This window comes from Oryzias latipes, chromosome 8 (genome assembly GCF_053564925.1).
Source record: "Oryzias latipes strain Hd-rR chromosome 8, Olatipes_Hd-rR_3.1".
Classification (NCBI taxonomy): Eukaryota; Metazoa; Chordata; class Actinopteri; order Beloniformes; family Adrianichthyidae; genus Oryzias; species Oryzias latipes.
Window position 1 is genome coordinate 21,639,873 of NC_136244.1, and position 22,247 is coordinate 21,662,119.

Genomic DNA, 22,247 nt, shown 5'->3' on the forward strand with positions numbered 1-22,247 from the left:
ACAGAGGAGGTAGTTTGAGAGAGGCTATGGTGTGGCAGGCTACGCAGTGTGTTTAACAAGTGAGGTGAGGAAAAGAAAAAAAGAGGTTTTAACTTCGTTCTTCTGAAACAAAGTGTTTTTTATTCACTTTAAAGATCCAGTTTGATGAACATTATGTTTGTGGTGTTTTTGTGACTTTGTGGCACTTTTCTGATGGAGGACGTATGTTTATGAGTATGTTATTTAACTTATTTTGAATCAGGAGCGGACAAAAAAGGCCGTTTGGAAAAGCTTGTAGCAAGCTTATGGCAAGCTACAAGCTCTCTGTTCTGCTTCATTCTGATTGATCCATTTGTGGACGACTAGATGGGTAAATCAACTTAAGATTTCCTTAATATTGCTCAGCTTAGTGCTGGTTCAAAACTGGATGACTGGATAGCTCCTATATTGCTCGTCATTTTTGTTGCACCGGTAATGCTAGGTTGGGGATGTGAATTTTGATGAACTGCAGCCACTCAGAACCTATGTCATGGAAAGCAAACGTTTTTTTTGTTTTCATGGTTAAAATTGGCATAACCATTTTTAAAAAAAAGCACTGGAACCCTTTTAAATAGATCACAAGATGATCGGAGCAGGACTTCAAGCATGACACTAGCTTTATTTTACTAACCCTCTTTATTTTTTTCAATTTAAAGGCAGGAAAAGCTCTGCTTATTGGAATTTCCCGCACAAAAAAAATCTGAAGTAAACAAATGTCGTTTATTACCTAGCTTTGTCTCCATCATAATTTAATTTGAATTTGTTTGTTTCCTTGTGTTTTATCTGTGCATTGTCCTATGCTGTCTTGAAAGGTAACATGGTATATTTAGTCATTTAGATCCACCCTCAACAGGTGAGTTTGTCAATCACTGCAGCTGTTTACAATGACGTTTTGTTTCCATTAAGAATGTATAGTAAAAGTTTTAAAAAGTCTTTAGCTGGAAATGTATGGGTTAAAACAAACATTATGACCCATAAATGTGATAGCCTTTGGAATAAATCCTTGGAACTTCGTTTATTCTTAGTTTAATGGAGCTTCACCTGCTTTTGTTGACATGTTTTATATTGTTTTGACCTTGTCTTTTGTTTGTGGATTTATACATTTTAATTTTGTCTCTAGATGTTTAATCTTTTGTTAAAAAAAAACAAAAAACATACAAACAGTTGAATCTAATTTGTTGTGATTTTAGCAGATAAACTGAATAGACCTCTTGGAATGGAGTTTCATTGGACAGTTTCGGGTTAATTGTGGAATTATTGAAAAATAGGTTTGCAAAAAAAAAGGGTTTGTCAAATAAAGCATTCATTTAACAGTTCTTAGGCACCAGTACATCCTTGTCCCACTGTTTTTCTTGTTGACGTTTTCAGAGTGACAAAGCAAATAAAAGTTAGGAGACAAAATATATAAAATAAAAAAAAAAGGCAAATCCTTGTTGCTGAGTTCTACTTGTCTCTGTCGTTCCACCGCTACAAAACGCTTCGCTTGTCACCACAGAATCCCAAGCTCCTTTATTAAACGTTCCAAACAAAAGTGTCTGGCTTTAAGAGGCAGAGTGTGACTGTTTAAAACTACTGGGATTCTGGTGTAATCCAGCAGACGTAGCCCGACTTTAAAGTCGCCCTGATGCTCTACATCCAAGTGAAAAGCACGGGAGAGAAGTGACAAAGGAAGAAGAATTGCACACGCAGGCTTTCCAGGGAACCCATCTGTATTTTGATACATGTTGAGTGGAGAGACCCATATGTTTTTGGCGAGACCTTGTGTTTGACATTAAGCTTAAAATAGAGTGAAATGTGGGTTACTTCTACAGAGGGGGGCCCACGGATGGAGGTTTCAAGATTGTCAGTCAGCAGTTGCAGCATGCATGAAGTGAACAGGTTGCTTGGATCAAGTGGAGCTCTCTGTGTTAAATATATTAATCAATTAAACTGATGGGAAACCTAAAGTTCGTAAAGGTTTTGCCTAAATGTATTGGAAATTGTTCTGCAGTGAAACACCACTTATGTTGTTTTTCATACTTAAGCTTGCTGGGGGGACTGGGGAGAGGGGGCAACTTTCCCCAAACTTTTCCTTTTTCTCTGTTTTTGTTTTCTTTTTTCCTTTTGTCTTTTTAGCAGACAGCTGTCTGAGACAAGATGCTGCTTCCACTGGAGACCTCACTCTTTTCACTCATGCTCAGCCTGCTTCATAGTTGCAATGGAAAAAAAAAAAAAAGAAAATTGGGGCACACAATAGTTCAATGGGGGAGCAGAGTCTGGTGGGTCTGAAGGGAGGAAGCAGTTTCTAGGGCCCATCCTGTCAAACCATCAAGCTCTTTTGATGTGAGAAAATGGTAAAAAAAAAAAAAAAAAAAGAAGAAGACCAAGTGAGAGTAAGGCATTCAGACAATGATGAAGAGGGGGAGGAAACGAATAACAAAAAGAGAAAATAATCTGTTGACTCAAGTCAATTTGGTGCATCTATAGACGACAACATTTCAAAAAGAAATGACGACAAGAGAGTATTGGAAAAATGTAGGAACCAGGTGCAATTTTTAAGATGGAGAAGAATCAAGACAGTCAATAACTTCCAACCAGAGAAATGCCTCCCGACAGTACAGAAGAAATCAGTGTGATTTCCTGTGTCTGATGTAAGAATTAAGCCTCTGTTACTGAGGTATTAATCTCTTATACAGCTGAGGTGATTATTTACGGCAAAAAGTCAGTAAAAACATGGTAAAATAAGGCTGGAAGGTACCAATGCTGCATCCACTCAGCTACAAAAAAAGCATTTAAATAGAAACACATATTCTAAGTCAAGAAGCGTGTTCAAATTCATAACTAAGCTCATCTTAAAGAGCAGCACAAAAAGGAAAAAAAACGGAATTCAGTCCAGACAATTCCAATTAAGAAAGATTATTTTAATTCCATCACAATGGTCTGCAAGTGACCAACAAATTACATTGATGGATTCTTTGTTTTATAATCCTGTGTGTTAAATCAGAGACTACAGAAAAGCCTGTTTATAGGAATTTTGAAAGGGTTCCAAATTTGTGGTACAGCCATGAGAAATATGCCAAATCTTTCATGTCAAACTGGATATATGGCTGTTATTGACTGTTGTTTTTACCTTTAGGCACTACCAGGTGTTGCTAATGACTGCACCTGTAAGTACTAATCAAATATGGTTGAATTCTTGCTGTTGTTCTGTAAACAAAGTCTTGGTCAAGATAAAATCCCTCAAAAACAGTTTCTGATCTCTCATTTTGCTTGGAGCTCGCAGGAAAACAGGAATCTGTGTGATTCATGCTGTTCTGTCCACCTCTTTGAAATCCAACTTCTGCTAGTGATTAACATAAGAAAATGTCAAAAGAGTAAGAGTAGGAGGAAAAGGCTGGATGGAGAATGACACAGGCCTCCTGAGTGCTTTAAAAAAAATGGAGAGATTGACTCTTATGAGGCGTGTCAGATTGCTCTTTCACCGACTCTGAATAAGTTTGACAACATTCAAGCTCCGTTTCTCTACCAGGACACCACTTACATCCTTCTACCTCTGTGATCACAACATTTTTCTGTACAGTCTGTCTTCATGTACTCTAAAAGCAGAAAAGTCAGAGAAGGAAAGCAAGAATTGAGTTATAGACACATGAAATTAGATTAACTTCTGATTTTATCGATTTGTCACCAACATTTTACCTTCAGACTACTCAAAATGTTTATGCACCGTCAAAGATGACCCCAGATGAGACAGAAAACTGCAGTACCCAAAGGTTTTCTCAAACCTCTAACTATCCTCTCTTCTTTAGCCTTTAAAATCAAATGTGAGGCCGTCATGCTGAGACAACAAACTATAAGGGGAAAGGAAGAATCTGAAAGAAAAAGTTTGATGGGAAAAAAAAATGGACAAGAAGAAAGTGCCAGACCCAGATGAAAGAAAAATGCCCGGCCGTGTCGTTTTGGAACCATCAAAGGGAGCGACACATCCTGCAGGCTCGGTGCAGCCTGCGAGAAGATGATGCACAACAATGGTCTCAGAAGAGCAGCCATGTATTCTGAAGACGGCAAACACCGTACGCAATACTGCCCTCTGGCCTGCTGCAACTCTGCCCATTTGGGTCAAAACTATTGTCTTTCAGCTGAATGTACTCTTTCAGCTATGGTAAAAGTAGACCCATGGCTGATTCTGAATTAAAAAAAAACAATGACTGAAGTACTTCCCTGCAAAAGCTTTATTTAAGTTGTTCTCAAAGAAACACAGTTTGCAGAATTTTCGTTCAAATCCCATCGTAATCAGAAAATAATTCAAATAGTTGCCAATATTCCTCATCGTAGTTGTTTTTATCACGTATTATCATTATTATAATTAATTTACGTTTTCTTTTAAGTTTAGTGATACAAGCAAAACCAAAAATCTAAAGGCAAAAAATAAACCGTTTAAACATTAGCGTGCTACAACATCCTATAAAAAAGCACGGCATGTATTCACAATTATATATGACGAGAGATGATAGACAGAAATTGACAAAGGCAGGAGTCTAAAATAAAATAAAATAATTCTGGTCTTAACTAAACTTCCAACTTCCACTCAGTTGTTAGCTCATTTATCCATTTGGGTACATCTCTGCAGTAGGGGAGTATTGAATCAATCGACTTGATTGATTAATGTTCCTACAATCCAACCAGATCAATCTGTCTGAGGTGATTGATCTGGTAAGATGTTAAAATTACCTGCATCAATTAAAAACAATTTTTCAAAAATAATATTAATGAATAATCTTTAAACGGTAGATTCATTTTACGCTAACGTAAAAGCGACCAAGTGCATCACAGCGGACAACAGGCATGTGATGACAGAAAAAGTGATCCATCATTCCAGTCCAATGTGTATAAACACTGAATTTAGCTCACTGTTTGGACATGTGACCATACAGGGAGCTAGAATGTTCTAATAATGTTCCCTTTGGATTATTTTAATGTGGAAAAACAACAGTGGGGTGAATTTAATTAATTTAATTGTTTGTTTGCAGACATATATAATTGACAATTGATTATCTAAATACAAGGATTCTGGAAAACTTCACCAGTACGGTTCAATGCCCAGGTATGCATCTGAGTCACACTGGTGGAATTTTTGGCTAAAGATGTCCTGGATCCATTTCATGTCAGTGTATCGGATCATTCAAAATATGAATTGTATCAACAACCACAAATTATGATATGAATCGAATCTTTAAAATGAATTGTTACACCCCTAATATTTTTGTATGAAGTTCTTCATCAAAAAATTAAAATTTTTAACTTCACTCTCTTGTTTAAGACATCTACAATAACATGAAGGGAGGAGTTCGGTATTCCTGTTGCTTACACTTGTTTTAGTTTGTATTTTTTTTAAACATGCACTTTTTATATTTAACATTTCTGAAGTACTTCAAAAATGCTTCTATTCTAAATAACAAAGCTGGCAAAAGTTGCCTCTTTCAGGATTTTTAAAGTCTTTTTGTTAGTGTTAATTCTGTAAAAAGCAAATCAAATTGATGTTACTGTACAGAACAAAAGGAGATTCAACATTGGAATTCTGTGCTTCCCTTGTACAGTCAAGCAGAATCAACCGTTTGGAAATCAATATGACCGTCAATGAAACGTTTGGAGTTATAATCCGAAAAAAAGAAAAAAGAAAAACGCACCCATGTGGCTTCAGACTGACAAACACAAGCACGCTAGGGAACACACTTCTACATAGAAACCAGGGAGAACACTAACACAGGGTAAATAAATAATCAACCAACAGGGTATCGTCGTAATAGATAACCTAGAACCCATGAGATGGCTGCCTTTAAGGTTCTGTATTGTGAGGAAATTTTCCACGAAAACAATGTAAATTAAAAGGGATGAAACTCTAAAAGAAAAAAAAAATCTAAGACATATTATTTGAATCATTTTATGGCTTTCCTCCGTTTCAGTAATAATATGGAAAATGCAGCTCGGCACTGTGTGACACAGAGAAAAATGACTCGAACGTTTGTGAGTCTAGGAGTGAATAAAGGAACGATAAAAACATTCCTCAAAAAAGTTTTAATACTACAAATAGGAAAAAAAAAATAGTAAATTTGTTGTTTTTGTTCAGAAGTACAGTGAATATTTTGTATCACTAAACAGCAGGGGTGGAGCTATGGAAACAGGGGACAAGGGGGGGCAGTGCCCCACCCACTTGGCTCCGATTTTTGAGTCAATACATTATTGACAAAGATTAAGCAATCAATACACTCTTCTTTAAGCATTGCAAAAACAACAGAATAGAATTGTTGTTAAATTACAGTAAATGTGTATTTTACCCTTCCAGAATTTTCTGCCTCCGCCCCCAAAATGTTCTCTCTCTGCCACTGCTAAGCAGCATAAACCAATTCAAATATTTTGGAAGAAGGTGATTCTACCTCTAAAGCCTTACACAAGTATGTTGTGTTTGTTAATGAATGAAACACTTTTCACTTGTATAACCTAAGTTTTTTGTTTGTTTGTTTTAAAGCAAAAAAAACCTGCTGCTCAAGTTTTGAACATATACCATTTTAACAGTCCAATCTGTCGCTTAACAAAGGTTATTTGGAGCGCTGGCCAGAGTGGTATTGATTCTCTAATTTGACCCAGTTAGAAAACAAATGTTCATATTTTCCAAAATGTCAAACTAATACATCAATTGCTATATAAGAAGTGTAAATTGTCAATACAGGAAGGACCCTAAAGGGTATTAGAAACTTCCTTTAGGAATACAGTTCGAACAAATGTTTCAGAGATAATTAGCAGGGTAAAAAGATTTAAATTCACATTTTCTGCAGTTGCCATGAACGTGCGGATGTGTGTCGTTTTGATGTTGAAAATTTTCAAGTTTCCAATAAAGTTGTAATAAATCTGCATGAACACATTAAAGCAAAGGCAGCAGAATCAATTACCGGTAATTGTAACCACTAAAACCTCCTTGAAATGCTTGGGTTTCTGATTAATCACAGGCTTTCCACTTTAAAACATGACAAAAAATACCAAAAGGATAAGTAGACAAGCTAGGGTCCACCGACAAATGTCTTCTAGTCTGCTGCCTTCTGCTCTCTAAGTCTTCCCTGTGCTGTTCATTTACTAAATTAGCCTCTACTGAGCCCATTCAGACTCCAACAGCCTGCAACAGGCCAAGGAGTAAACTGCTGTGACACTCCACGAGAATAAAGCGGTAAAGGCACAAGGAGGGTAAATCAAGACACATCCCTGGGCTGATAGATCCTGAATGTAGCCAAGAGAGAACATGGAGGAAGGTCGGCATCAATTAGCTATGCCTGGAAGTCTCAGATGGATAACCAAACAGGAAGAAGGGTCAGAAGGAGTGCTGTGGACATTTCACTCTGTTAGTCAGAACCCGTGAAAAAATGAAGAGGAAAAAATGAAAATATGGAAAAAGACACATTTCCTTTAGTGAGGTTATTTTTATCTAAAAATGTGACTGCAGAATATTTTAATGTAAAAGTTGTGGTTAAAACCAATCACCAAAAAAGCAATAGGCTATTTTTTTTTGCAAATGTAACAGAAGAAATAAACAATTTTATGGTTGTACATATTTTTTTTCACTGCTCGTAAATCTTGAAATTTAAATCTCTAAAGTATAATGTCCATTCAAAAAAAGGTTTATTTGCTCTCATCACAGGGATTTTTTATAGTTAATAGTTAATTTCTTATCGTTTTGATGATAGTGGCCCATAAATAATGAAGATCTAAAAGTCAGGAAATCAGAAATCAGAAATCAAAAAAGAATGTCTTCCTCACAAATGTCAGGCTTCTGGAAACTCTACACTCAATATTTGGTGGGACCTCCTTCTTCATGAATTGCTGCATCAATGCTCCATGGTGTGGAGGTGATCAGCCTCTGGCTCTGTGAAGGTGGGATGGAAGCCTAATGTTTTTTATCAGCTGACTTCGGGTTATCTGCATTGTTGGGTCTGACAACCTCTCATCTTCCTCCCAAAACAGCTCGTCGATTTTCAGGCGGGTTCAGATCAGGAACAAACACAGTAATCTTATGGTCATTGACACAGCTTTTGGTAGCACTGGAGGTGTGGACAGGGTCCAAGTCCTGCTGGAACAATAAAATCAACCTCTCCATGAATCGTTCTAGAATCTCCTGGATTGACTGGACGTCAGAAAACCCACTGGACCAACACCAGCAGGTGAAATGGTCTGTAAGCCTCATACTGGAATTTAACCATGACTTTTTCTCCAAACTCTGCGAACTTGGTTCACAAGTAAACTGTAAAATTGGCTTCTATGAGAAAAATTAACTTTGGTAAATTGAGCAAAAGTCCAATTTTGTTTCTCCTTAATCCAGTCAAGATGCTTCCAATGTCTGTGGTTCTGGAATAATCTGACATGAGAAATCCAGTATTTGCAGGCCATGTTTACTCATCTGTGTGTTGTAATCTTGATGCAGTGACTGACAGCCTCACTTCACTCCTGTATTGTCTGTCCAGTAAACCTGTTTAATGCCTTCCAGGGTCACAGGGATGCTGGAGCCTATCCACCACTGTCAGGCATAGGTGGGGTATACTCTGGATGGTTGCTAGAACCTTTGCAGGGCCACAAATACTCAAACAGCCACACACATGCAACACCTATGGACAGTTTTGAAAATATTAGTTAACCTATGGAGCACTGTGGGAGAACAGAGAAAACCCATGCAGGCACAAATAAAACAAACTCCACGCAGAAAGCCAGAGTTAAACCAGGACCTTGTTGTTTTTGTAAGGCAAGGGTTCTAACAACCACTACACCACCGTGCACCAGTGTCACTTCTTATGATGCTCCTTCAAATCCTTGAGTGGTTTTTACTTCATTTCCTTCAAGGCTGTGGTTTTCCTTGATGCTGGACTGCCTTTTGTTCAAACTTTCCATTTTTGTCAATATGCTGTAATACAGCATTCTGAACAACCAGCTTGTTTAGCAAAACAATTTTGTGGCTTTCCCCTCATGTGAAGGGTGTCACTGACTGTCTTCTGGACATCTGTCACACCAAAAGTCTCACTCATGACTGAGGAGCTGCTGACCCAAACAGAGACATGAGAGACTCAGGAAACTATTGCAAGTGGTTCTTTAGCTGATTAAAGCGTGATACCATGACTTTCCAATATGGAACTTTTTCACATTTTTCTCATTTTATGACACATAATTTGGGGTTTTTCATTACTTTTGACCTACTGCAAGAATGGGATGATATTGCACCAGACATACATTTCAAATTTAATCATAGCTTATAGCATTATTGGCAAATATCTAATATACCATAAAATACACTCTTTTTTTATAAACTGGAAATAATGCATGTTTTTTTATTTGGTACATTGTTTAAAAAAAAATAGGATGACTACTTTTTTGCAGTGTGGACTGAGTGCCTTTATCAACAAAACAGTTAAATAAAACACCTTTAATATAAAAGCCAAACCCTTCTTCTTCAACAGCTCCCTTTCCCCCAGGATCACAAACCTGCACAACAATGATCGTACCAATGTCACCCGAGCCGCACCGCTATTACACAGGCATTCTTAATAGCCCTAAAGATTAAAGTGCAAAGGAACAAGACACCAACAGATTAAAAAAAAAAAAGATAGAAAAGAAAATGATGAATTGCCTCAGATTGCACAGCAATCATGCATAAATTACAGGGATGTTCTTTGGGTCTAATAACCTGTTTGAAGTGATCCCTCACTCGTGGGGAACTGTCGTGTAAGGAGGAGTGGTTTGAGACGCAGGGGGGGAAAGGATGGGTGCTGGGTAAAGAAAGGACCGGGTCGCAGCTGTCTACTCAATCACATCAGCGTCAAGGGTATCGCCCTGACACTGTCTTCAATCCGAGCCCTCAGCGTTCACACAAATCTCCTGATAGACAGACGCAGCAGTCAAACAGGACCCTCACCCCTTTCTTGCAGCTATCAAGGTTCCCTCTCCCTGTCTGCGTGGCCCAAAGGTCTGCCGCTGGGAGCACCAGTAACTTTTTTTTTTGTTTTTTTTCTTTCTTGGGAATCTAGACTCTGCCATATGGATTTTAAAACTGCATGTTCCAGTTGTGAAAACGTGATGAAGCGGGAAAAACAGTGACTTTTTTGCTGTCGGTCTGTGCATCGCTTTCAGCCACAGAGCAGATCCAGAGGAAGCTGCTGAAGACAAAAAGATTGAAAGCCAATCCTAGGTCGTCATTTGGACATTTTCTGTCCTTCTTTGTAAAATAATTTATCAATGAAATTGGTGAGGAATGTTTCTGTGTTGTTATTTATTAAAAATTCAGTTTCACAAATCCAATAAATCTCCCTCCTTAGAGTTCATGAATAAATCACCTCCAATTGGAGATTGTGTTTGATTTATAGTCCATCCTAAGAGAGCTACTATAACGTCTAACATAATGTCACATCGGGACAAATAAAACTGCATTTGATGTCAATACTAGTGAGCCACGGCTGGTATTCAGATTAGTATCTACTATGATCCTGCAGCCATGCAGGACCTGCCTGTATAACCATGTGGGACAAAGAATGTCAGTGACATGAAAACACACAGGAACGTTGAATAAGAACAGTACCATCGATGTTTCACACGTTGTTATTATTAGTATTGTTTTAAAGTGGGAAAGATGAAACATTATGATCACAATTACTTTGTTTAAAATTGGGGGGTTTTCACACCGTGTCCTCTTCTGAATTCGCGTGATCATGTGATTTAATACAAAGTATAATTTTGTGAAAGTCAATATTTTTTTATGTTTTAAATTTAAAAGCCAGTTAATTTATGGTTTCCAAATCAAAAAAATCTTTTATATAATCAAAACACCTGAAATAATTCTCAAAAACCAATATTTATTTCAGTTTTCAGTAAACATCTTAATTGCCTCACACAAATTTGAAAAAAAAATTATGTGGTACACTGCATAGTATTTTACCATTTGCTGTTTTAAAACCTTTTTGTAGGTTAAAGGACTTAACTTCTAAATCTCACCTGTGTGGAAGCAGGAAGGATCCTCTTTAGATGGTATTTTCTTTCTTTAGAAGTTAAAACTTTGCTCAGAGATCAGTTTCCCTGCCATCATCCTGAGGGAGAAACATTCTTTTTTTTTTTCTGAAACACACACCTGATTCAGGTTATCATTAGCCTCTGCAGAGGCCCAGCTGTCATCAAAAACAAGTGGGTTTGAGCGTGGTAACAGAAAACAAGCAGGTTTTGTTCACCCTGAGGATTGAGGTTGTAAGAAAATACTATTTTATAGTGCCAGTGCCTTCTTAAATAGTGAGCTTTTCAGGATATCTGTTGACTTCTCACCAGTGATACTCTCTTGTGGTCTTTATCTTAGATGTTTCACCAAAGCTTCTTTATTAGGATCGTTTAGTTTCCCTTTTTCTCTCAGAAAGATTAAAATATCACGATGCCTTTTCCTTTACGCTCCTGTAGATCCTTCTGGTTAATTAAAGTTTACATGGTGTAGTTAGTGTTATCGCAGGAGGGAGCTGAAAGCAATGAATATATAAGCCACTTAACTCATTAGAATCCTTAATGGCAAATTAGGCAGAAAAAAATAGTTACCCGCCATCCTAACATATCAAATATGCACACAGAGAGGCTGACAGAGTCTCTCCTTTGTGACACGTTGCAGATCTAATAATAAGCTCATTCTGCATGAGCACACAGGGTAATGTTTACATTTGAATATGACTTTATTATTTTCCAACCCAAAATTGGCCCACTTTGCACTTGTTAGTGAAAGATCCAGCACCACAGCGTCCTTCTTTTCTCCTTTTTTTTGTTTTGTGTTTTATGTCTCTTATGACCTGCACTTCCAGTTGGATATAAAGAGCAAAATAAGTCCTGTTGTCGATCAAGAAATTTAAAAAAAATTTTAAAGAACCAGCGGCGTTGCATGGCCCACAGGCGCTACCCACCATTGTTGGTACAAAACATTTTTCTGTTTTTTTTTTACCCTTGTGCTATCTTAGATGACCCCACCCTTACTTTGACGTGTTCTCCCTACAAAGACAAAGGTGGATAAAGGTGCAAATATTTCATGTAATCCATGGACACCAGTGAAGAGCACAAATCATTGAAGAAAAAAGGTTCAGCGCACTGTCTAGTGGGTCTAGATGACCCAACTCCCAACGTTAAAGTGCCTAGGATAGCACAAAGGTTACAGGAAAATTCAAGATGGCTACCTCTTCATGAGGTCAAAGGTCAACAAAACTGTGGTTTTGGTTGTAGACATAACAATATGGAGTGTCTGTGAAATTTCATGAAGATCACTCGAACAAAAGTTGCTGTCCACCATAATGTGTGAAGTTTGCCAAATATTACATTTTGCCACAAAATGGCAGCCAAGCCGTCCAGTGGGCATCCCATAATAATTTTCAAATTTCCTTTGGACATCCCCAACACGTGTGTTTTGATTTTGTTAGAGAATGCTAAAATAGATTTTTTAAACCCAAGAAAATTTTGCCCCCATTCATTCTTTGATGGTTTCTCCCGCTGTGATGTCATCATTTTTTCACCCGGGTTGTTCATTATGCCAAAATTCATTTTCTTTTTTAGCAAAGGTGCGTGCAGATTTTGGTGAGTTTTTTGAGTGTGTGATGGGGGCGTAATTGTCGCTCAAAGGCGAAGTAAGAAAAGAAGAATTGCAAAAAAAACATCTGGTCTTAGCAGTCCGGGACAGAATTAATCGTCATCAGCTTCCCGGGCTAAAGAGAACAAAGAAAGACAGAGACAGAGAGGATATTTTCTTCTGGGACAGCAGGAGACCTGTGTGTATGTCGGGGAGATGGACGGTGAGCCGAGTCACCCTGTTCCCTCATACACCACATGCTTTCATGCAACCTGAGGTTTAACTCCTTGACGTCCGAATTTTTTTTCCAGCAATGAAAAAAAAAGTCTTTGATGTTTTTGCTTTCACTGAATTAAAATGTTTTTTTGAAGCTGAAGTGGTTTGATGTATATTTGCATCAACGGGTGTCAGAGGGTTAACCCCCTCATGCCTGACTTTATTTACAATTACCAGTACACTGTTCCCTCGGTAATTTGGGGGCTACATTCTAAAAACTAACCTGCGCAATAGCATTAACAATGTTTTAAGGCTGTAACACCCCTCACTATACACTTTTCTCAGACAGACATTAACATTTTCACACGCTTCTCCATTTTTTAAAGTTTAAACATTTGTAGAAATATTTGCCCAGTATGATGAAAACAAAGATCTGCTCGCAATCGGAGATTCATGCCGATTTATTCAAATGAACGCATTCTGGACAAGAGATGCAGCGCGGATGAGTTTGATTGACAAGATCAACAGCCAATCAGAACACAGGGCATAGTGGGCTGTTAAAAAACAATCGGGTGAACTGCAAGATAGTGAGGAAACACTGTATATATAAAAATATTCTTCAATGGTTTTTGTTTTTTTTTGCTGCTAAATTAGGTGGATTAAATGGTACACTGCGAATTGATGACATTAAATGGTTGATGTTATTTTGGCACAATAGGTTGAAGCAGGGAGCCACGGTTCAGCCTTTCAACCGAAAATCTGGAGAATCATCGCAAATAAATTCGCAGACGATGCATAAAACGTAGGACCTTAATTAAAGAACCAGTCGCTAGCTAATGAGAGGCTGAAGTGACGGCGTGTAATATCCAATATGCACACTGTGCAGCACACTGCTGACCTTAGAGACTTCTGCTTGTTTAAAGGGTAGAACCACTCAGAACCCAACACTCCCAGGGTCTGCAAATGAACAGTACACACGAGTACACACTCCATGACCTGGTGGCACACACACACAAACTGAAAATAGATCCATTCTAAGTGGCAGTTCAGCTTTGTACCATTAACCTTGGAGAAAGGTTCTGAAAGAAATGTCCTTTTCTGCCCTTTTCTTTTAATTTCTCAGAAGATGAATTTCAGCTCTAAAGCAAACAGAAAAGTTAAACCACAAACAAACTTTATGGTTTTATGTTTATTTTCAGCTAAAAAAAAAGAGAAAAACAAAACTAAGATAAATAGATGCTTGACACAGCAGACCTATTGTAAATAACAGACACTACAATCGTTCTAAGGAGGAAAAGTTCAAGGAGATCCGTCCATCTGTATGTGTTAGCACTTCATCATGTTCAGGGTTGCTGACTTGCTGGAAAGGTTTCATCCAAAAGAAAAGACCATTTTTTTTAGCCACCAGAAGTACTTCAGGTCAAAGACGTTAAGCTTTTCAGAGCACCGTGCGAGTCAGATACATTTGATCAAATTTCAAAAGACAGTCAGTCGCGATGCCATACTTACAGTTTACAGTATAGTGCAGCACTGCCCCCTTCCTGCCTTCGGTTACAGCTGGTTTCAAACGTCTTTTTCATGTCTGACAGCACGTGGGCATCAAAAGCCACAGGAAATAAGAGAAGATGGGGGTGAGTAAAGAAAGCAGGAAGCGGGTTTGAAGGAAGTAACATGGGCTGCTCAGTGACTTCCAAGTATTTAAGTCCAAATCAGTAGAGTGAACAACACTTAAACAATCAGAGTTCCATCAAATTCTTTTTTCTTCTAATCACACAAAGTGATGAGAGTATTGGTGACAAAGGAAGAGTTTAGGATAAATCTGCTTTAGTTGGATGAAGTATCACATTTTGAGGAAGTAGTTTTAATGCTGACAACAGTCTTTTGACTTCTCTAACTCAGTGGTCCCAAATAGTGATGGGCGATACTACACTTTTAAGATTTGATAAACTACAGATTACTGTTTGTATAAACTTTTCAACACCAATTACTGTTAATGTCTTGTTGTCATTTTTATCCTATAAACAAATACCATCAAAAACTGGCAAGGTAACAACTCTAAGGTTAAAAGTACAAAAACATTCTTCCTACAATGACCTATTGTTTTGTCGCTAAAGGTTATACGCACAATGGGCGGCTCCTCTGATGGAGCAGTCCAATTTGCTTTGGGCTACGGGTTTTTGACCAAAGATTTTGGAGTAACTCACCTATAACCATAACATATCAAGAAATGTTATGTGTACTTTTATTTTCCTTTAATATTTAGTAATTTAGTTTTTTTGGGGGGGTAAACAGTACCAACATTGATGATTATATATATTTGATACCTTGTTATCTATACTTCCATCACTATTGCCAAACCTTTTTTAGGCTATGGACCGGTTTAATTCCAGGTAATTTCTTCAAGGACCGGCTTCTACTGCAGTGGGTGTGTGATTTTTTTTCTTTTTAGCTTTCAGTTTCTCTTAACTTTTGAGGGTACATTTTATCTTCATCCTTTGCAAAATATCTGCAGCTGATTTACGATAGTAGCGGATAGATTTTTGACACCGACTTGATAAGCGTCAAGAATAAGTCAGATGTGGTGAGGAGAATCCAGTAGTTTTCCAAAATAAAACGTCTTTTAGAATCAGATTATCAATAAAATGGAAAATAAACGTGAGTCCTTTTTTTTTTTTTGCAGCCCGGTACCAACAGACCCATAGACCAGGACTGATCCGCAGCCTGTGGGTTTGGGACCACTGCCCGAAATAATAAGAAGCCAAGGTTTTATTTAAAAAAAAAAAAAAAGCAAAAGCAGGGAAACTAAAGTGCTGCTTTTACAAAGTGAGCTCATTAGTAACCCACTAAAGTAGATGAGTGATAAGACACATATTAATAAGCAAACGCATCCCTGAATATTCTTGGAGTGTACAGAGTCTGCTTCAAACCGTTTTTGCCTGCCATCAATTCTGCATGCCAACCAATATACTGAATCCTGCACTAGGTGGATAGAAGAATGCGAAGGGTGGAAGGGAAGAAAAACAAAAGCGATTGATATAAATGATCTGCCGACCAAGAGAGGCCCCAAGGCAAGGGGGAGCGAAGGTCCGCTCGATACCAATTGATCGTGGGAGGCCCAGGCATTCGTCTTAATTCTGACTAATTAGGGCAGCAGCTGACGAGGAGAGGTTAGAGGGACAAGTTGTTGATGCTGGTGTGGATGTGTGTTCGTTTTTGTGCATCACTAAGACCCCCCCTCCCCTCCTTCAACTACCCCCCCAGATTACAAAAACCCATCCCCATGTTTACAAAGCGTGGAACAAGTGGAGGATTAAGGAAATCAGTTCAGGAAACAACAAGCGTCACCACATTAGCGCTGCTGCCAAAATAATTACCCAGCCCTCAGTGGGTTGCCTGATAGGCAGGATGGAAGCAAATCCTTCCCTCGCTCTCTTATCATGTTTGTGTGAAAATAGCGGATAATCTTGTGCGAGCCAAAGTCTGGCCTTTGGTAACCAGAGGAAGCAGAAGAGAGCTTCACGTTTAGCTTTCGCTGCTCCTCAGATTGACATCAAAGCGTTTTGGGCTGAAAAATACGATGACAAAATTCACTTTACACATTTGATTTAAAAAATATTGGTACAGTAAGTTTCTGGTGCAAGAGGCATTACTCTGAACACATGAGGTAAAATCTGCAGTTGGAGAGGTAATAAAAAAAAACTAGGAAGAGGAATGAAAGATGTGAGGTGTTTGGAGCCCGGACTCCTTTAAAAGATCAGATCATTTGGGAGCAGACCCTGAACGAGTGATGACTGCACAGAGTGGGGCTCAGACTTTGATTTCTATCTGCCATCTCTCTGGGGGATTTTAACTGTGAACAGTGGAAGATGGCAGGGAAAGGTAACGGCGTGACTAAAGAGCTGCAGCAACAACAAGTCTATCCGACTGGAGATCAGAATCTGAGGACGGGAGCGCAGACAGGCGTTCCTGTGAAGGTGAACAATGCTGCATGAGGACAAAAGTAAAAAAATATCAGAGGGCAAACGTGACAGACGGGTAGAAAATCCGTATCAGGCAAGATCTCATTGTTAAGGACAAAAAAGACTTGACCTGTGCTCTTTGTCATTCATTTTCATTGGCCAGTGTGCGAGAAACTGACAGTTATCAGCTACTTGCTGATATTCAAGTTAACATAAACTTTACTGTCCTTTCAACCTCTAGACCCCGTTCAGCTCCAGATATTCACTCCCAGCCTGCCTCGGCCCCAGAGGGCAGTGCTTTATCAGGGTTTTACAAACAGAAGCGCACACACACTGACTGCCAGTGTGTAAACGTACTCCTGCAGACTATAAATACCTCTTTGCTACCGTTGAGGTGTCATTTTATTCACATCAAATTAACCAATCAGGATGGACATGTCCCCTGAAATCTCTGCTCATCAGCTCAAGTGTGATGTCCTAATGACTGCCTGCCTGTCGATATCGGTCCACACAACAGCAGGCCCTGAGGGGAACAATTAGGCAGAGTGGGAGATGTTTTCCCTGATAAAAGTTGTCACTGCTGGTACTGTTACTAATAAGTGGTAATTTGGTGCTGCACATTCTGATGATACACTTTGTAACAGCTCAACAGTAGACGGATAAGTAGATCTACGGGCTTTAACACTAACGGCACAAAGGCTTTCATCAATTTTAGCGGTCTGAAACTACATGGAGGGCTCATGAGAGTCAGTCTGAAGACACAAAATAAGAATGGACCAAACAGGCACTTGTGTGCACAGGAGCCCACATAAAATAATTTTATTTTCAATGATACGAGGGATTTTATGATCATCTGTGTACAGATTTACTAGAGTATTTTTTGCAGAATTTAAAGCTAATTTGAAACAAGAATCTGTATAAGTTCAATGCTTTTTCAAAAGACAATTGTCATTTTTTTGCATATTCAGATGTTTAAAAAAAACATTAAAGATGTGTCACTTGTCTTGTTTCTTTTCAATACCCACAATCCTTTAGTGTGATCTGTTGATTACTTTATGCAGGTTATTGCTGATATTCAGTACAGCCTTAATTAAATCATCTGGACTAAACTGCATTATAAGAATTCTACTTGAACAGGCTCCATGTCGGTGATTGCTGCTGTTTGTGTGACCCAGAGGTCTTTTACTTGAGGTAGTGCAGCCACACATGGGTCCTTCACCCTTCCATTGTGGGTCTTTGACTGAGAAAAAGCGTATATTTTATTTTAATTTTTTTAAAGGGGTTACTTAGTTAGCATTGACGTATTTTTAGTTAATTCGGTTTGTGACTTTATGACAACTCAGGTGCACCCAATACAATAACATAGGTGAAGTTTTTCACAGCTCTGCTGACACTACACTAAAGACGCCTTGTGTGATCCACCGGAATGGACACGTTTCGAATGCTGAGCAAAATCTGGGTAAAAAGTTTAATCTTTCCCTAAACTCTGTTTATAATTATGTTTATTATCAGAAAACCGGTAGGTTTAAAGCACAAGTGCAACAAAATGTTAAGTCGTTGTCCAGAGTAAAGTGCTAAAATATGTATTTGCGCATAGCTTATATTTTCTACTGACTCATAAACCAAATAGGTCTGATTTATATTCACATAAACAGCTGTAGTAAGTAGAGAAAAAGAATACCTGCTCATCAATGCAGACATGATGCAAAAAACAAGAAGATGCCAGTTTTTTTTCCTCTGTTTATCAAATTTGTCATTATGTTTGCTGCAGTGTGATACTTTGTGTATATACATATATTTAATGAAAGATGTCTGCATTGGTGGGCTGGTATTCTTTTTCTCTACTTACTACAGCTGTCTGTTAATGTGAAGCAGCAATAATAGATACAAAGCGCCTGTTGTTTTCTAAAGGGGGAATGAATTCCTGGGTTTTGGTCAGTCAGAAACTGGCCCGAATGGCTGTCTAAGTTTTGGTGGTTGCTGACTCCTTGGGTTGGTTAGGCTAACAAACTGAATCAAATGAAATTACGGACGCATTTTGAAGAAAACATAAATCGAAAAACACTTTTATGTGATGAAACTTAACCTTAGGTGGTCTTCAAGCCTTAACAGAAATGAGGGACTGCAGGGGTGTTTGTTCTTGTTGTCAAATTCAATTTCATTGTCAGTTTTACACTAAACGGGTCTGACTTTGTGACTCAAACAGAACCAAAACAAAAAAGTCACATATTTGTAGACAAGCAGAGGTAACAGAAGAAGAAAATACCGCCCCCACCTGAACCTATGTATTGTGTTGGCAAAAACAACATTTTAGTTACAAGATAAAGTCAAATGCTTCTACAAAAGCAAAATACTGTTAAATACAAATTAAAAAAAACACAACTTGGAAACATTGGTCTAAAAATATATGACCATGAAACCACTTTCTTTTAAAACTACACCAGACCTTGTATTACAACTATAAATGAAAAAGAGAAAGAACAACTTTAGATAGTGTGTTAAACATATCATATTCAATTTCTACATTCAGCATAGCATCTTTTCTCAGCTAGAAAACAGAATTATTCATGTTGGCCTAAAGGGGACGGTGGGAGCGCAGAGAGGAAGATCATAGAGACACTGTCTGAGCGCAGGTGGCATGGGACCGCACAGCACTGTCTGATAAATGGGTGAGTGATGGCTACCAGGAGAGCGGGGCAGATATAGCCCATCAGCAGATGCAGAAGCTGCAGCAGCATCGGGGCATTCAGAGCAAGCAAGGTAGCCGCTCAGCCAAAATGCCCTCTCTGGCTCCCACTTTTACTTTCCTTTTTCTTTGTCACAATCAATAAAGCAGTGACGGGAGGATGTGCACTGTCAGCAGTGGCAATGTCGGGAATTGGCACATACTTAGCCCCGACCAACATTTGCTCTAATTTATGTAGCCTTGTTAGGCCGTCATCTGACAGCCTTTCATCAGATTACTGCTTAAAGCTGCGTCACACAGCCGCTACGTACATTTTGCACATTTTGCATGGATGAAAATTGGTCATGTGTGAATATACGTGGAAAAAGTGAGAAATTTCGTGAAATTTTCACAGATGTATCACAAATGAACCAGGTTAAAACCACAGAAGACGTACGAATGAGTCACACAAAGAACAATAAGAACATGTTCCACATAGATTTACAATATGTAAATCTGTATGGAACATGAACCGTGTGTGATTATTGCACTATTATTGTTTCTATGCAGTTTATTAGTGATTTGTGCATCAATTATGTCATTTGGACGTGATATATGTGCCGTATACGCGATATACGCGATGTTCCACATCGCTGGAACATGCGTGAAAGGTCAATTAGACTTATGTGGAACGGTCGTGAACAGCCACAAAGTTGTGTATGCATCTAGCAAAATCACTCACAATTGTGTAAGATTTTCGTAATAATTGCGTATAAACATGCATAAACTGCACAGCTTGAAACCGAAGTCACATAAAGACCCGGTTTGTTGAAACCATCGATGGACATCTAGGCACATCGACAAAAGAGCAAGAAACACTTATGATTTATGTATAACACGCATGTATCACGACAGAGCGAAATTTCATGTGTGGAAAATGCGCAAAATGTACGCAGTGTCTGTGTGACACGGCCTATATTAAAGTGCGGCCGAGACAGACTGAAAAATCACTGGGATTTGCTCAAATTTGGGGATTTATTGACAACTTTAAATGGGAACGCCAACAGTACCATCCAAATAACACACTTGCGCTTTTTTTAAAGAGAAAGATAAAATAGAAAACACCAGAAAATAACAATTCAACTCATCATTAGGTGAGGTGTGTGTTCCAATGGATGATAGGGGATGACAGTGGAGGCTGCTGTGCTTCTAATAAGTCTGCAGCTCAGTTGCTGTTTACTGCTTACATCCAGAAACGTAGCCCCAACACACCAACCGTATCGGTTACTTTTTCGTGTCATCGCCACAAAGCCACCAAAATCTATCCTCTATGCCCCATTCCAAGGCAGGTCTTCAATTTAACTCTCCATTTCTTTCCAGCCAGAGATATTATCCAAGAAATGAGATCCGTGACCCTGAATACAGAGTGGGAACCATTGTGGGGGGTGCAGGGTGGAGCCACGGTCTGATTCTGCAGCTAAGAGGCATGCCTCAGTATTGGGACAAGGCCTGGATCTCCTCCCTTGAGTGGCATGGCTAAATATTTGACCTCCCCCATTTGGCTGTTTGGATCCATCCCTGCCCCCACCCCTTTTCCCATCACTTTCCTCCCCTCCGGAAATGCCAAGCTTTGGCATGGTCAGCCAGACGGGGTGCCAAACCTGTGTCAAAAAGTTTCTGCCCGCTGCAAGAGGTCACGCAAGTTCATAAACCTGGAAAGAATGGGCTGTGCATTTTTAAAAACCTCTGGGCGGCAGTCTGCAGGAGTCAAATGCACGCCCTGCGAGGGAAAGACGGAAAAAGGAAAAAGCTCTTTTAAATGGTCTTTGTGCTTCCCAACGATTTGGAGAGAGGAACCCTCAGAACTCAACCAGCAGTCTCTGAGGACTTCTCCGAGTTAGTGTTCCATATTCATTACCTTTATTCCACACTTATATAGTGGAGTTTTAATTGCCTCCAATTCCGACTAAAAAGCTCGATGGGTAGAGTGAAAGAAAAATGCCTCCTGAGAGGGGAAATCTGGGAAGTCCACCACCACATTCAATATAAAAGATGCATAACTACTAATAAGAGCCTTCATTACACATTGCCAGATTAGTCCCTCAGCTATCAGCACAAGTTAATGTTTTTCTCCTCCAGAGTCCAAAGCCACTGGGCTCCAACAAAATTGCAAATATCCTGGTTTCACTGCTATGTAGCATTTTAAAACCAAGAAGGTGTAAAATGATCATTAGGGAAGGAAAACTAAACACCGTTAATGGCTGGACTCTCCCTCTTCCTTTGGAAGGTGAAAGTTTAGCCTCATACATAAAAGATTTACTACTCATAGATGGAAATTTTAACTGAAAACTTTCATATGAAAAAACTTGACATCACAAGAAGTAGTAGAAGTGGGGTTTTGGTGTTTCCACTCAAGGTAAATCTATGTTTCAATCTCTTAAGGATGCTGTTAAAGAACAGTAGTGAGATTTGTAACCAAAGTGCCTCCCAAGTACATTTTAGAAAGAAAAATCATTTAAAATATACTCTAATTGAAGTCAAGTTTTTTTATCCTAATTATCAGTTCCTTTAAGTTTCTAAAAGTGTTCTGAATTTACCACAATGTCGTAGGTGGGCTCATAAATTTACTACATTTCTTTCTTCAAAACTGACAGTTTATTTTATCATTTTATGATCATGACACCAAACGATCATTTAAAAATGATTTTTCTTAACGTTTTAAATAATTATTCCTTTTTAACATTCAAGAAAAACAACTTTTGTGCTAAGTAAACTATTTAAACTCGTCCAAGCTAAAATTTTG

General features: G+C 38.6%; 1 protein-coding gene across 1 annotated transcript in view; it reads right to left on the reverse strand.

The window, feature by feature from the left end:
- Window positions 1–11,130, reverse strand: part of LOC105354599 (uncharacterized) — a 139,463-nt gene extending 128,333 nt beyond the window's left edge. Inside the window, exon 1 of the mRNA XM_078951763.1 lies at window positions 11,014–11,130. The gene's annotated coding sequence lies outside the window, so the exon portion shown is untranslated. The remainder of the gene's footprint in view (window positions 1–11,013) is intronic.
- Between the last annotated feature and the right edge of the window lie 11,117 nt (window positions 11,131–22,247).